Below are 17121 nucleotides of genomic sequence, written 5' to 3'. Positions count from 1 at the left end.
ATGGGTTAGCTTGGTGATGGGTATTAAAGAGGGCACATATTGAATGGAGCACTGGATGTTATACGCAAACAATGAATCATGGAACACTGCATCAAAAACTAATGATGTAATGTATGGTGATTAACATAACATGATAAAATTTAAAAAATTAAAAAAATTTTTAAAAAAAAGAAGTGACTCAGGCAGATGAAATCATAAAGGCTAGCCATCTCCCTTTGATAACCACTTATAAATTCGGTTACGATGCCCCAAAGAGCAAAGAATGGCTTACATATTTTCAGCTTCTAGATTCTGAGTAACTCAGGAACCTGATAGGGGAAAAACTAGTTGAACTTTAGTACCTTAATTGAGATGAATAAGAGAAGTGACTCAAGATATATACTGAATATGAACTATAATACTGCCCCTTGTCTTCATGGAGTTTAGTGTTTAGCATTTTTCACAGAACTAGAACAAACAATTCTAAAATGTGTATGGAACCCCAAAAGACCCCAGATAGCCAAAGCAATCTTGAAAGAAAAAAAAAAAAAAAAGCAAAGCTGGAGGCATCACAATTCTAGACTTCAAGTTATATTACAAAGCTGTAGTGATCAAGACAGTATGGAACTGGCACAAAAAAGGACACACAGATCAACAGAACATTATAGAAAACCCAGAAATGGAGCCACAACTATATGGTCAAATAAACTTTAACAAAGCAGGAAATAATTTCCAATGGAAAAAAAAGTTTCTCCAACAAATGGTGTTGGGAAAACTGGACAGCCACATGCAAAAGAATGAAATTGATCCCCTGTCTGGCACCAGACACAAAAATAAATTCATGATGGATTAAAGGCCTAAATGTGAGAAAGGAAACCATTAAAATCCTAGAAGAGAACACAGGCAGCAACCTCTCTGACATCAGCTGCAGCAACTTCTTACTAGATATGTCTCCTGAAGCAAGGGAAACAAAATAAAAATAAACCATTAGGACTTCATCAAAATAAAAAGCTTCTGCACAGTGAAGGAAACAGTCAACAAAACAAAAAGGCAACCAATGGAATGAGAGAAGATATTGACAAATGACATATCTGATAAAGGGTTAGTATCCAAAATATACAAAGAACTTATAAAACTCAACACCCAAAAAACAGATAATCCAATTAAAAATGGGTAGAAGATGGGGCCCCTGGGTGGCTCAGATGGTTAAGCATCTGCCTTCAGCTCAGGTCATGATCTCAGGGTCCTGGGATCGAGCCCCACACTAGCCTCTGTTAGTGTGGGGAGTCTGTTTCTCCCTCTCCCTCTCCCCTCCATGTGTTCTCTCTCTCTCTCTCTCAAATGAATAAATAAAAAGTCTTTAAAACAATGGGTAGAAGACATGAATAGACATTTTTTTCATTTTTCAAAGAAGAGACACAGATGGCCAACAGCCACATGGAAAGATGGTCAACATTACTCATCATCAGGGAAATACAAATCAAAACTACAATGAGATATTGCCTCACACCTGTCAGAATGGCTAAAATCAACAACACAGGAGACAACAGGTGTTGGCAAGGATGCAAAAAAAGGGGAACCCTCTTGCACTGTTGGTGAGAAAGCAAACTGGTGCGGGCACTCTGAAAAACAGTAAGGAGTTTCCTCAAAAAGTTAAAAATAGAACTACCCTATAATCCAGCAATTGTACTACTGGGTATTTACCCAAAGGATACAAAAATACTGCTTTGAAGGGATACATGTCCCCCAGTGTTTAGCAGCATTATCTACAATAGCCAAATTATGGAAAGAGCCCAAGAGTCCAATGACAGATGAATGGATAAAGAAGAAGTGATATATATATATATATATATATATATTCCACTACATATATATATATAATATATATGTAGTGGAATATAAATCAGCCATAAAAAGAATGAAATCTTGGGGCGCCTGGGTGGCTCAGTCATTAAGCGTCTGCCTTCGGCTCAGGTCATGATCCCAGGGTCCTGGGATCGAGCCCCACATCGGTCTCCCTGCTCAGCGGGAAGCCTGCTTCTCCCTCTCCCACTCCCCCTGCCTGTGTTCCCTCTCTCGCTGTGTCTCTCTCTGTCAAATAAATAAATAAAATCTTTAAAAAAAAAAAAAAAGAAAAAGAAAAAAAAAGAATGAAATCTTTTTTTATATATACATATATATAATATATATGTAGTGGAATATAAATCAGCCATAAAAAGAATGAAATCTTTTTTGCATGAAATCATTTGCAAAGATGTGGATGGAGCTACAGAATATTATGCTAAGAGAAATAAGTCAGTCAGAGAAAGACATATGTGGAATTTATGAAACAAATAAACAAATGAGCAAAGGGTGTACAGGGAAGAGAGACAAACCAAAAAACAAACTCTTAACTATAGAGAACAAACTGATGATTGCTGGAGGGGAGGTGGGCAGGGGCGATGGGTTAAACAGCTAATGAATATCAAAAAGGGCACTTGTTGTGATGGGCATCTGCAGTTGTATGTAAGTGATAAAGCACTAAATTCTACACCTGAAACTAAAAAAAAAAAAAAAAAATTGAGGGAAGAACAAAAAAGAAGTATTAGTAAATCAATCGGAATTATACTTTGAAGTGAAATCTTTCTGTGATTCTTACTGTGATTTCCTGTAAAATTCATATTATTTCTCAGCACATAGAAAATTGTTTAACAATGGAGGAGAGAGGGTTGGGTATGAAGACATGAACTTTAAGATACCCTTGAGAAAGGAAAGAACAAAAGAGATGGTGTGGAGGAAAACTTCTCTAAAATGAAGGGAGGCATGTTGGAGGCAACAGTAGAGAGGAAACCAGATAAACAGAAACCTAACAGGGTGTAATAGGTAGAAAGGAGTCCAGAATGAGAGAGTTTTTAGCTACTATAACTTTAAATTCAATCATATTAATGTATATTCACAAACTGTATCAAGCCCTGTAACTGAGGATCTAGTGCTTGGTCCTGATACAGTATAATGGCAGAAATTTTCCTAACTGGAAAGAAGAAAGAGGAGGCAAATAAATACTTTCAATTCAGTTAAATCAAAAATAGTATTTCCAAATTGGCTAAAGTTGAGGAATTTAAGACAATTTTGAGAATTTTTGAGTTTTTAAAATGTCAGCATATTGGGTTTAATACTATTAATACTAGGGCCTTTAAGCCCCACTTTCTTATTGTTATTGTAAAGTCTTTTTCTTTGATAAATGGCATTACCTCTGAGTGACTAAATGTTTCCTTTTTTTAAGAGGAACTGGATATTTTACAGGAATACCCACAATTTTTATTTACCCAAACCATTACATTTGAAACTTCAATAGGTCCAAAGTAGTGTATAAATAGGAGTAACCAGAGTTTTAAAACATATTTATAGAGACACTGTATTGTACACCTGAAACTAATATTACACTGTATGTTAACTAACTGGAATTTAAATAAAAACTTTTAAAAAAGCAGCTACAAAAAATAAAAATAAATTTATAATAGCCCCATTTAATAAAAATCCCTTGTATTATCCATTATTTTACAAATATTTTGAAAGCTTGAACAGGCTCATTTGAATATATAGTTCCCTGCTAGAATCTGTGTAACTTTGCTGTCACCAACAGGTTGCTGTGTGAATTAAATGTTTTTATCTCCGTATGTTTTCATTGTATCTAACAGTTAAAAATCAAGGAATAAGCTACACTGTTATTTTTCTTAAACTTGAGATGCTCTGCAGAGTACAATTAAGCATTAACATATTACATCTGGGAAAGTAATTATTATTTTTTGATTTGCCTGAAGAGGATAGTGTGGACATATATCAGCCAAAGAGCCATTTGTATTTTTTTTCTCTAGCAGTAGATTTATTTCTCCATTAAATGTAGAGAGATCATCAATATCCACTACATGGCTTCAATTAACTGAACATTTTGTCAACCACTGCTATTCTCCAGCTGCCAGAGATACCATATGAAATAATAGAGAACCTGTCCTGTTGTCTCATCTTCCTTCTCAATTAAAGAAAATAGAACAATATGGGGATATTAAAACTAAGGCTGCCTTTTAGTTGGCATCTGCTCATCTACAGAAAATTTATAAAAAGTTGTGTAAAGGAAGAACCAATGTAAAAGCAAGAACACAAAGTTCATCCCATTTTCAGTCACCTTGGTTCTTATGCTTCCCAGAAGATCTCAGGATCACCAAGGCATAAAAGAGAGGGATTCAGAGAGTATTATCCTTTGATGATGACAGAAATAGGCAAAAAAACTACTGGCCAATCATGAATAACACAAATAGTTTATTAATGTAATTCCACATTATAACAAACTGTTATTCTTTTATTTTTAACAATCCAGATTGTTTTATTATTATCAATTAATATTTTTCAAGATTTCATTAAACCTAAAGTATCCTAGAGTATTAAAACATTAAACCTAAAGTATCCTAGAGTAGTAAAACATGTATTAAAACATGTATTAATGTAATTCCACATTACAACAAACTGTTATTCTTTTATTTTTAACAATCCAGATTGTTTTATTATTATCAATTAATATTTTTCAAGATTTCATTAAACCTAAAGTATCCTAGAGTATTAAAACATGTATTAGGTTTATTTCTTTTTAATAAGGATTAAAAGAATTTAGGATCATATACATTACAACATTCAAGTAAGAACATAAAATATTCTTATTCTGTCACATTTAAATGTAGCCCATATGGACAGATTGACTTGGACTAGCTAAAAGAAGAGCTCTATTTTTTATATACATATTCATTTATTCAACCACCTACAACATGCTTGGTAAAGTGCTGCACAACTGGGATGCAGATCTCCACTTTAAGGCTACTGTCCAGTTAAGAGTGGGTGAAGATCCAAGCCAATACTTATAATACAGTGTGACAAGTGCAATAATATGTGTGTGTGAGTGTGTGTGTGTGTGTAAGAGAGAGAATTTATATAAATTTGGGAATAAGAAGGAAGTGGTCATGGAAGACTTCGAAGAGAAAAAGTTACTTGAAATGAGTCTCCCAGAATTTGGTTAGGACACTTTAGGATGAAAGAGCATTTGGGATCAAGACATGAAGATATTTCTTTGTTATTTTTATCTTAATTGAGCAACTATAAATCAGGCCTTATGCTACATGCTTTAAGGAAGACACCTACTTTAATCCTCCCAACCAACTGTGAGGCATTTACTATTATCATCTTTATATAAAGGGTAAAAATTAGACAATTTGCCCAAAGTCAAACATACTGGATTTTATCTGAGAGAGTCTGATTCCAGAGCCCATTTGGTATAACACTAGAGATAGCATGGCACCTCTAGAAACAACGTATTTTTCTCCATGATTAAGAATTTGTAGTATTTGGGAGTTGAGGGGGCTATAAGAGGTGACACAAATCAGAAATGTGTGAAAAAGATGGTCTTCTTATATGACCATCTTATTTTCTTATATGAAAATACTATGTTGGGACTTTATCCTGTTGACTATGCAGTATCATTGTAGGATTTAAAGAAAGGATAGACAAAACTACATATTAGTTTTACAGTAGTTAATTATTTATTAATTTTATAATAACCAGTACAGAAGATAGATAGGAAAAGTAATCATTAGAGTTAGGAGTTATTTCTATCTCTATCTTAAGTCTCTCTCTAACTTAAGAAACTATGGCAATATTTTGAGCAGGATATGGTAACTTTTGAACAGATTGAATGGGGGTTGAAGAAAAATGGACAAATTCAGGAGATACTGAGGAAGAATAATTCAGAGGGCTTTTTTGATAGATTTTATGTGTGGACAGGGGCAGAAAAAGGAGGAACCTGCAGTGACTCTCACATGTCTAGCCTCAGTAATAATTGGACTATAGTGACTTCTGCTGATAGGGAATATAGAAAGAAGATACATTTAGGAATAGAACGAGGGAAATGATGGATTCTCTTTGGAGAATGATACTGCTGAAATACCTCTAGACAGTATCATGGCAGTTGAATACAATGATCTTGGATGCAGAGAGAGGTTGAGGCCAAATGTGTATTTGTGTGTAACTAATTTATAGACTATTGAACTGTCTCAGTTGACAAGATCAATTGGGAGGATAAACTGAAGTAGAAGATAATTTGGCTTAGATATCAAGAAAAACAGGATCCCATGAGAGAGGCTGAGAAGAAATGCCAGTAAATAGAGACAGAAGCAGAAAAAATTTGTGGAAGAAATCATTCTAGAGTATAGGCAATGTCATCAGTGTTAAATAATAGAGACAGTGTTAAGTTCAAGAAGGACCCAAATATGTTTACTGTATGTAGCGTTTGAAGGATCAAATTTGGTTGTATTGTAGGGCAGAAGTTAGACTACAGTTAGAGGGGAAAAGATTTGAGTGTCTAGGCCATAGAGGGGCTGAACTGATGCATCATGAGGTCTACAGAGGCTAGAGGAGAAATTCAAGTCATATAGAACCTAGGAACTAGAGGTTGTGATGAACTTAAAGAAGTTATACATCATCAAGGTACTAAGGAAATTGAAAGACTGGATGGTTATGGTGAAAATAAGTGCCTCTAACTTTTAGGAATCCAGAGATAAGACATCTCTAAGTAATTATACCATCTAAGCACCTTGCCACAGACTGAGTAAGAGAATGGAAACGAAGGTCATTGGAGAAGAAAAGGTCAGAAATTTGGGTAAATGACCATGTAAATGTCCTAAAGTACCTGACAGCAGTTGGAGTAACTAAGGCAGGAGCTATTCAAAAAATATACATGGTTGGGGAACAGGGTTAGAATAAGAGACCAGCCAGATAGCATGAGCTTCATGTGAGAATGGCTTTCCCCAAAAGGTAAATAAACACTAGGGAAGGAGGTGGAAATGGGGAATTGAAGGTCAGCATCTCCTACCAGCCCCAAGATATGCAGAATATGGAAAATCAAGGTATCTCCACCAAAGAGAGCAGTAGAATAGAAATTAACTTCCTCCTATAAGCACCTGATAAGCCATGAACTCACCTCATAGCAACTAGAATTTTCTTTTACATAATATTCACTGTACTTGTCATTACAACAGCATATCTTTGTCGTATTTAACTTCTATCAGAGTTACTAGATTATATCTATCACACAATTCATTATTATGTTCATTGCATTTTCCATAGAAGAGCTATACACATAATACCGTTCTAGGAAGTACCGTATGAATGAAGGGTTGGGTAGGTGTACTGATCAGAAATACTCCTGTGTCTTTTCCAATTGGTTAACATAAAAACAACAAAAATATGGATATGTCTCCTCCACATTTGTAACAGTACATTTGCATTGTTACTCCTATCATCAGTAAACAAGCTAGCTAGGGCTTTGAAGTGTTTATTCCAGCCTGAATGATTATCCAACGCCACTATATATTTTGACCAAATTAATTGGTAATACGGCAATAATCCTACTTCAGTTTATGTTGTGCATAAATAGTCACAGAGATGAACAAATCAAACTAATTAACTTTGAAAAAAATCTAGATAACAAAAACCACATTTATGAAAAGAAAAAAAAAGGTCAGGGGTAATATTGCCAAAGATGCATTAAACATTCTAGTTTTGACTTTAGGCTCCCAATTTAATTCTCTTTAATCTGTCTCACTTTTATATTTCCTGATGATGCTTCCACTTGCAGTTTCAGAATCTGTAAATTACAAGACCAGGGATAGCATCAGAATTCTCAATGCTCAGAGTGACTGTTGTAATGAGCAAGGCTACAGGTTCAGTCACTGTTTCAGTTAAAGGATCAATATTTGTATCTTGTCCAAAGTCTGCTATCTTTCCTTGAAAATAACTTCCACCATTCCCTTGAGGAATAACCTGTAAATGTCTGCAATTTTGTATCTAAAGTCCTCCTTTCTCTCTCACTATCCATTGTCTTGGCAAAACACTTTTCTTTCTCACTACTTCAGAGACTGCCCTTGGTACTCTCTCATCCAATCTGGCATTAGCAGTACTATTGGATAGAAGAGCTGCAACTGGTAAAAGCTCATCTTAAAGGGGTCAGGTGGTCAAACTGATATTTAGATTTTTAAAACTTTTATTTCCTATCAGTAGAAGCAAAAATTTCAGATATAGAGCCAGACACCAAGTGCCAAATGCCAACAAAGGATCAAGATTTGATTAGGTTTTTTTTAAAGTTTTTATTTAAATTCCATTTAGTTAACATATAAGGTAAAATTAGGTTCAGATGTATAATATAGTGTCCAAGGCTTCCATACATCACCTGGTGTTCATCACAACAAGTGCCCTCCTTCATACCATGACCTGTTTAACCCATCCTTCTACCCATCTCTCTTCTGATAACCACCAGTTTGTTCTCTATAGTTAAGAGTCTGTTTCTGGATTTGTCTCTTTTTGCCCCATTGCTCATTTGTTTTGTTTCTTAAATTCCACATATGAGTGAAATCACATGGTATTTGTCTTTCTCTGATTTGTTTTGCTTAGCATAATACTCTCTAGCTCCAACCACATTGTTGCAAATGACAACATTTCATTCTTTTTTATGGCTGAGTAATATTCCATTGTATATATATACCACTTCTTTATCCATTCATCAGTTGATGGACACTTGGACTCTCTCCATAATTTGGCTATTGTAGATAATGCTGCTAAACATCGGGGGGCATGTATCCCTTCAAAGCAGTGTTTTTATATCCTTTGGGTAAATACCCGTAGTACAATTGCTGGATTATAGGGTAGTTCTATTTTTAACTTTTTGAGGAAACTCCTTATTGTTTTCCAGAGTGCCTGCAACAGTTTGCATTCTCACCAACAGTGCAAGAGGGCTCCCCTCTTTCTACATCCTTGACAACACCTGTTGTCTCCTGTGTTGATTTTAGCCATTCTGACAGGTGTGAGGTGATATCTCATTGTAGTTTTGATTTGATTTCTGATGATGAGTAATGTTGAGCATCTTTTCATGTGTCTATTGGCCATCTATGTCTTCCTTGGAAAAAAAAATGTCTATTCATGTCTTCTACCCATTTTTAACTGGATTATTTTGGGGGGTGTTGAGTTTTATAAGTTCTTTATATATTTTGGATACTAACCCTTTATTAGATATGCCATTTGCAAATACCTTCTCCCATTCCATGGGTTGCTTCTTAGTTTTGTTAACTGTTTCCTTCACTGTGCAGAAGCTTTTTATTTTGATAAAGTCCCAATAGTTTATTTTTTATTTTGTTTCCCTTGACTCAGGAGATATATCTAAGAAGCTGCTGCAGCCGATGTCAAGAGAGATTACTGCCTGTGTTCTTTCCTAGGATTTTAATGGTTCCCTGTCTCACATTTAGGTCTTTAATCCATTGTGAATTTATTTTTGTGTATGATGTAAGAAAGGGGTTCAATTTCATTCTTTTGCATGTGGCTGTCCAGTTTTCCCAACACCATTTTGTTGAAGAAACTGTCTTTTTCTCATTGGATATTCTTTCCTGCTTTTTTGTTAATTAATTGACCAATTGGTTTTCTATAAAAGTATCAGTTTTATGAACCCAAATCTAATAGTTAAAATAGCCAATCTTTCCTATCGATTAGCAGATCACATAAGTAAAAGATAGTATTGAATTCCTTTGATAAAGCAGAGTTCATAAAAATGACACCTGCTTTATAGCTTATAAAGACTTTTCTTAAGATTTATTTATTTTTTTGAGAAAGAGAGAGAGTGTGTGAGTGAGGGGAGGGGCAGAGAGAGAGAATCTCAAGCAGACCCCCCACTGGGTGTGGAGCCTCTGACTCATGAGATAACGTCCTGAGCTGAAACCAAAAGGCTGACACTTAACTGACTGAACCACCCAGGCATCCCTATAAAGGCTTTTTAAAAAAATGTGATAAAAAGATAAACCTCATGGATCTGTTTATATCAGGAACCTTAAAATATTTTTAATAATGTATTCATTTAGTTTAATTTTTAAATTTGAATTATTGAGGGCTTGCAAGGAAGTGAAATCATTAAATGCAGAAGAGAGCACATGGTAGCAGAAAACAACTGGGATTAGAAGATGAGATCCCTGGATTCTAGCCCTACTTTTTCTCTCTGCTTGTTTGACCGGTAGGCAAGTTATTTTGTCTGTGTTTCTTTGTTTCTTCATTTGTAAAATGAGAGATATAAATCTTATCCTTCTAAGTTTACTTCCTATTTGTGATTCAAATGAAAGTGTGCAAAATATTATACTGTTAGCCAGATCACATAGCTAATGCTACCCTAATTACCTACCAAGATCTGTCTTCCAAATATTTTACTCCAAAGCTTTCTCCAAGAGGTAGCAAATTCTAATCATCTTAAAGAATAATCTATGGAAAGATATTGAGAAATACATCTAAGCTTTCGTATATTTTAGGAAATACATTGCAGGACTTGTCTTTTCATAGATACTTCGTCAAAACAAAAGATGCTAAAACTCTTATTACATAATTCTATTTTTTCCAAATAACACCATCAAGTATAAGCCAATTAATGAAAGCTTTTACTAATACATTCAGTGCTAAGCTTCAAGGCAGGCTTCTTTCAAGTGCTCTGTCTGTCAAGGTCATAATCAAAAAACTGTTTTAGATATAATGCATGCTGTCACTGGGTTTTCAGGCATGTATGACATCATCAAACTAGCTAAGCCAAAATCTATGTCAGTCTCCATATTAGTATATTTTTATTGATTGGCACCAGATAAACTCAATACAGATATTTCATACACCATACTTTGAGAAACAAAATATATGCATTATTTTAATATTTTAAATGGAAACAAATGCTTGTATTATTTAAATTTAATCAATTTCACTATTCAAAGAAATAGAAATGAATGAAAGAGTAAGCAAGTGAGTGAATGAACAGATATAAAATTGTAAGCTAGGACTATGCTAAGTATGTTACATGCATTATATCCTTTGATCTTCACAAAACCCAAAAGGTGCTTATTATTATTATCTTCCCAGTAAAAGCAGACTTAAAGATTAAGTAACTTGTTCAAGGACAGAGTAGGGAAGAAGAAAAGTGAGTCCATGCAGCCCATCTTCAGAGCCTACACACTACCACTAAGCTGCTATATCCACATCATAGAATAGTTGGCATTTCATTACACAGCATATATAAAATGGTTAGTACAATATGTGGCACATGACTAGACCATGATATGAAACAGAAGAGGTAGCAGGGAAGAGTGTAGAGTCAGGAGCAAAAATGCAGGATTCAAATCCTACTTCTGCCACTTACTAGTTATGAGACCATAGGTAAATCACTTAACCTCTTTGTGCCCTAATATGCAAAGATGTAAAATGGTAAATAATAAAAGCACCCATTTCATATGATTGTTGTGAAGGTCAAATGAATCAATACAGGTAAAGCCCTAAAACAATGCCTAGTCTATAAGAAGAACTATAATTATTATTAATGTAAATGTAAGCTAGTATCATTTCCACATTTAAAAATAACTAAGTATTTTGTACAGCACTCCAGAGATGACAAAGAATCTACTCAGAGAAACTTTCTTTGTTCCTCATCTTATTATAATCATTATTCCCATTTTGTCAATGAGGAATTTAAGAATCAGAAATACAACGTAATTTTTCAAAGTCACATGGGCAAGGAGTGCCTCAAACTCAGGACTTTATATTCCAAAGCCATTTACTGTAGTATATGTTGTATTACTTTGGCCAAGAATCAAAACCAGGGCCCTCCCAAGGGAGGTAAGAATTTTTTTTTAATTGACATATAACCTGACATACAATATCCTATTAGTTTCAGGTGTACATCATAGTGATTCGATATTTTTATACATCATGAATGATCCCCATACAAAGTTATTATGATATGATTGACTATATTCCCTATGCCGTTCATTACATCCACATTAACTATTTATTTTATAACTGGAAGTTTATACCTCTTCATCTCCTTCACCTATTTTGCCTGCCTCCTTTGTCATAGATTATGTGTGCATGATCATATGTGCATTGGTTTATTTCTGAGCTCCCTATTCTATTATATTGATGTATGTATTTGTTTTCATGTCAGTACCATACTGTTCTGATTACTAGAGCTTTGTAGTGTAGTTTGAAATCAGGGAGCATGATGCCCCAAGCTTTGTTCTTCTTTCTCAAGATTGCTTTGGCTATTCAGGGTTTTGGGGTTTGGTTTTTTGGGGGGTTATTTTGGAGGAGGCAGGTTGTGGTTCCATACAAATTGAGACAATACAAATAAATGGAAAGATATTAATTATGTGTTCATTGACTTGAAGACATCAACATCTATATTACCGTTAAAACATCTATATTACCCAAAGCAATCCATATATTCAATGAAATCCCCATCAAAATACCAGTGGTATTTTTCATAGAACTAGAACAAAACATCCTAAAATTTGTAAGGGAGGTGAGAATTTAACTGCCAATTCTTACTTCTAAATACCGTTGGAAAGAAATATGGGTAGCATCTTGATATAAACAAATAAATTAGCAAACAAAACAAATCAACCAATCAATGTAATGAATTAAATTGAGAATTCTACTTCTCTTCTAGAAATCAAAGGGTGCTTAGAAGCGTAAAGCAAGTGTAGGCAATCCAGCCAGCCACCTAGTTTTGTAAAACCCATGAGCTGAAAATAGTTTTCACATTTTAAATGGGGAAAAAAAACAAAAAAAATCTTGTGGTATGTATATATTACCAGAAATTCCAAATTCATGTTCCATCAATAGACATTCATTGGAAGACAGCCACGTCCATTAGTTTACATACTGACTATGGCTACTTTGCATTACAACAGAGTTGAGTATCTGTGACAGAGACTGTAATGGCCCACGAAGTCTAAAACATTTACTCTCTAGCTTTTTACAGAAAAAAAGTTTCTTGCTTGCATTGCCTCTGCATCTTAGTGTTAGTGGTACTAGACTGTCCAGAAGAAATGCTGAAACAAATGTCTTCTGATCCCCTCATACATGCAGCAAATTCCCTACAATAATGGTTGACTATCCTGCAGTATGCTGTGTTATGCTAGGTCTCTGAATAAGGGTACTTGGAGTTACCGGAATAAAACATAGAAATATTCACCTTTTGATTACAGATCTTTACATCATGCCTGTTTTTAAGTTCTCATATGAAAGTCCGACAAAAGTCAGCTCTCAGTGTTTTTCCACAGAGAAAAGAAGAATAAAGATGATGGGGGCGCCTGGGTGGCTCAGTTGTTAAGCATCTGCCTTCGGCTCAGGTCATGTTCCCAGGGTCCTGGGATCGAGCCCCGCATCGGGCTCCTTGCTCTGCGGGGAGCCTGCTTCTCCCTCTTCCACTCCCCCTGCTTGTGTTCCCTCTCTTACTGTGTCTCTCGCTGTCAAATAAATAAATAAAATCTTTAAAAAAAAAAAACAAAGATGATGACTTAGGTTCATACCGAGGCTGAAAACTGAGGGTCCCCAGGCTGCCATGTGCCTAGGATGCATACTGAGCATGGTATTCTGAGACAGAGGAGAGGGCTGGTGTATCATAGATAAAGGATGGTATACTAACCCTATGCTCGCATTGTAGAATCAGCTGATTTTTCTATTTGGGGGCTAAGGAGCCTGATGATGGTCAAATGTTCAGAACCGTGGGACTGATAAATGATTGGATTTGGTATCAGCTCAGGCAATGGTGTTCTGTGGTTTAGCATTTCTAATGACCTTTTGAAACTATAAGCTCAACATTACTTTTTAATGAATTTCCTTTGTCCTTTTTCAGGAGCCCTCAGCACTCCTTGGTTACACTTGGGTGACTCATAATTAGCTCTGCAATACAAGCAAAGATTACAATTTTTAAAAAGAGTAAAAACAAATATGCTTTCAATCACAGCAAAGGGGGACAAAAGGAATTGTAACAAAATGTTAGTATTGCAAATTACCTAGTTTTATTACTTGTTCTCTTATCTATCTATTTACTAACTTATTTAATTAAGATTCTAGGTCCTTTAACCCAGTCTTGTTCTTTCAATGACATTTTATATTCTAAGCTTTGAAGAAGTGATTTAAAAAATATTCTTTAATGTTTATGGCAGTTTGCTCAGATAAGCCATGCTGGTCATTAAATTTGATCTTCAAGTAAACAGTATAGTGATCGCCACATGGCACATCTAAGAATCATAGAATTGAATATCCATGAGCATCATGGTAGAAGCTATATGGCGTTAAAATTATGGGATATTGGGTCTGATAAATCCTGGTTTGAAACCTATTCCTGCTATTCACTAGCTTGTAATCTCAAGTAATTTATTTCAATTCTCTAAGCCTTGGTTTCAAAGGACTTGTCCTCATAGAATTGTGGTCCAAGGAAATCTAGTAATTAATTTAAAGTGCTCGGCAAGAAAGTGCTCATTAAACATACTTATTATTATTATTCTATTCCAACACGGTCTGACGATCCTGTACCCTACTGAATCAATGCATAGTGATAAATGCATGAGTGTTCTTCTATAGTGTCCCTGAAGGCCTTTTGGCTGTGTGGTCTCTACCTGAACTCAATAGGTGCCCTTAAAGATGCCCATTTTTGTTCCATATGCTCAAATTACCATAATTCTTCTTATATTGGTCTTCAATCATTAAGTGTCTCTCCTTAGTCCCACTCTGCTTCCTAGAGCTACACAAAATTAATCTGTCCTATGATCATCCATATAAGTTTCTACTTCCTCAAACTAATTAACCCAAGTTATCTCAACAACTTCTCATATTTTATCAATGGTTCTCAACACTAGCTGCACATAAAACTCATATGGAACTTTTAAAAAACCCTGATGCACAAAAAAACCCATGAGAAAAATTAAATCAGAATCCCTAGAGGTGAGACCAAAGCATTGGTATTTTAAAAGTTCCCCAGGCAGATTGAGTGCACTTGTTGTGATAAGCATCGGGTATTGTATGCAAGTTTTGAATCACTATATTGTACACCTGAAACTAATATTGCACTGTGTATTAAATAACTGGAATTTAAATAAAAACTTTAAAAAAAGCTCCCCAGGCAGCTCTAGATATACAGCCATGGTTGAGAACCACTGTATATGTATTTTCAAATTATTTCATTTTGATGATTACTTTATTCCTAAGTAACTTCAGTTTCTAACAACTGCCTAAATTATTGCTCTCAGATAAACATTGTGTTCTTGATGGCTGAGGTGGGTCACATATATTACACCTTATTTAAACAAATGCAGTCCAATACTTCTCAGACATTACTGTGCATTAAGAGTAACTTGGGGATTCTGTTAAACTATAGGTCATGATTTGGAATCTCTGGGATGGCACCCAAGATTCTGCACTTCCAGGAAGCTCTTACAAAAAGCTGATGTTTCTGGTACAAGGACCATACTTTTAAGTAGTAGATGTCTACCTGCTGATAGAATCACATTAGTGACATGCCAGTACTGAGAGAGAAAGAGAACAAATATTGTCTTGGTCACATTATATGTAATTCAATTCATTCTTTTATAAATCTGTATGTATTTGGTGAGTTTGTAAATTGGTTGGCAAGCCACCTGCCTCAAATATTGGCTATTTTCTCAGATATTCTTCTTGGTGCCTGGTTTGGAAATCAACATCCATTTGTCTTTGTGGCAGATGTGATGGTGAATATAGCTAGCTGGAGGAATTCATAGAAGTATTAATTTTGTACTTTCAATATTCTAAAAAAAATTTCTAAAACATTTATATAATTTGAGAAAATAAACATCCTCTTAAGTACAAGGATCATGTCTTTTCTTAATAATGTCTTTTATTACACCCAGTGTCTTCAACATGATAGACATAAAGAAGATGCTAAATGAATACTGGTTTATTAACAAACTGATGAGACATACTGAACAATAAAACATGCTTTTTATGCCCATGGAATAACTAAGGAGGGAGAGACTATGCAAAAAAATGATAAATTGCACGGCATAAACAGGGAATGTAATTTGGCTAATAAATGGGAAAACTGAAGGGTTGAAACAAGGCTTTGAAAAAAGTAATAATCTGTAAAAAGGTAGAGAAAAAGGGCAGGGAAAAGACATTTCAACCTTTAATATGTATAGTTTTACATCCAGAATCAACATCATGCTTGACTTAGGATATCTAATGAGACTGCATACCCAAATGGTGTACTTGTAGGACCTTCTGTCACATAATGTCAGGGATAATATATTAAGCCAAAGAACATGTGAGTTATATTACAACTGCAAGGGAATAAAAATTAAAACCCCTTCATGTGGAAATAGACATAATCGTGCTACATTTCCCTATAGAAGAGCATACAGTGGCAATTTTTCTTCATATAATATTACATTAGTTTTAATTCTTATTAATAAGATACAAGAGTCATTAACACTATTAAAAATCTAATTATGTTAGCAATTTTCCATCATGTCATATTTGAGCAGTTAAGTATTGGTATTTGTTTTTCCTAATGGGATTCAAAAGTCTAATTAATAGGCTTTCTTTTGTGGTTAAGTGGAATGAATCTCTGAGAAGAAAGCCATTTTTAATATCTGCATGCAGCTTATTTTCTCATATAGTATACTACCAAGTCATCTGCCCATCTGTAGTATAAATAACTATATGCAAACTATGAGATTATCCTATGAAATTGAATAATGCTTTTCATTATATGTGATGTTGCAACTACTATGTTCTAAAAATGTTGCTAAATTTAGTAGACAAGAAGTGTAGAAAAAGAGTATGCAGTAGATTATTACTTAAGGAAATTTGTGGAAACTGAAGATGGCATACTGAATGGGTCAGATGCTTTTTCTGCTTGAGCTGGTATTATCTGGGGGCAGTGCACATTCAAACAACTAAGTCAAAAGTTATGTTTCTTAACTCCAATCTTGTTTAATTTATCCTAAAGTTAATGTCTTTTTTTTTTTACATTTTACACTGTAATTTCCTATTTTTCTAATTTCTTTTTTTTAAATTTTATTATGTTATGTTAATCACCATACATTACATCATTAGTTTTTGACATAGTGTTCCATGATTCATTGTTTACATAGAACACCCAGTGCTCCATTCAATATGTGACCTCTTTAATATGCATCACCAGGCTAACCCATCCCCCCCTCCCCAGAACCCTCTGTTTGTTTCTGAGTCCATAGTCTCTCATGGTTCATCTCACCCTCCGATTTCCCCCCC

This window comes from Leptonychotes weddellii, chromosome 7, assembly GCF_054177405.1.
Source record: "Leptonychotes weddellii isolate Sample4059 chromosome 7, ASM5417740v2, whole genome shotgun sequence".
Lineage (NCBI taxonomy): Eukaryota > Metazoa > Chordata > Mammalia > Carnivora > Phocidae > Leptonychotes > Leptonychotes weddellii.
The sequence above is the reverse complement of the archived record's forward strand: the minus strand, read 5'-3'. Positions refer to the sequence as shown.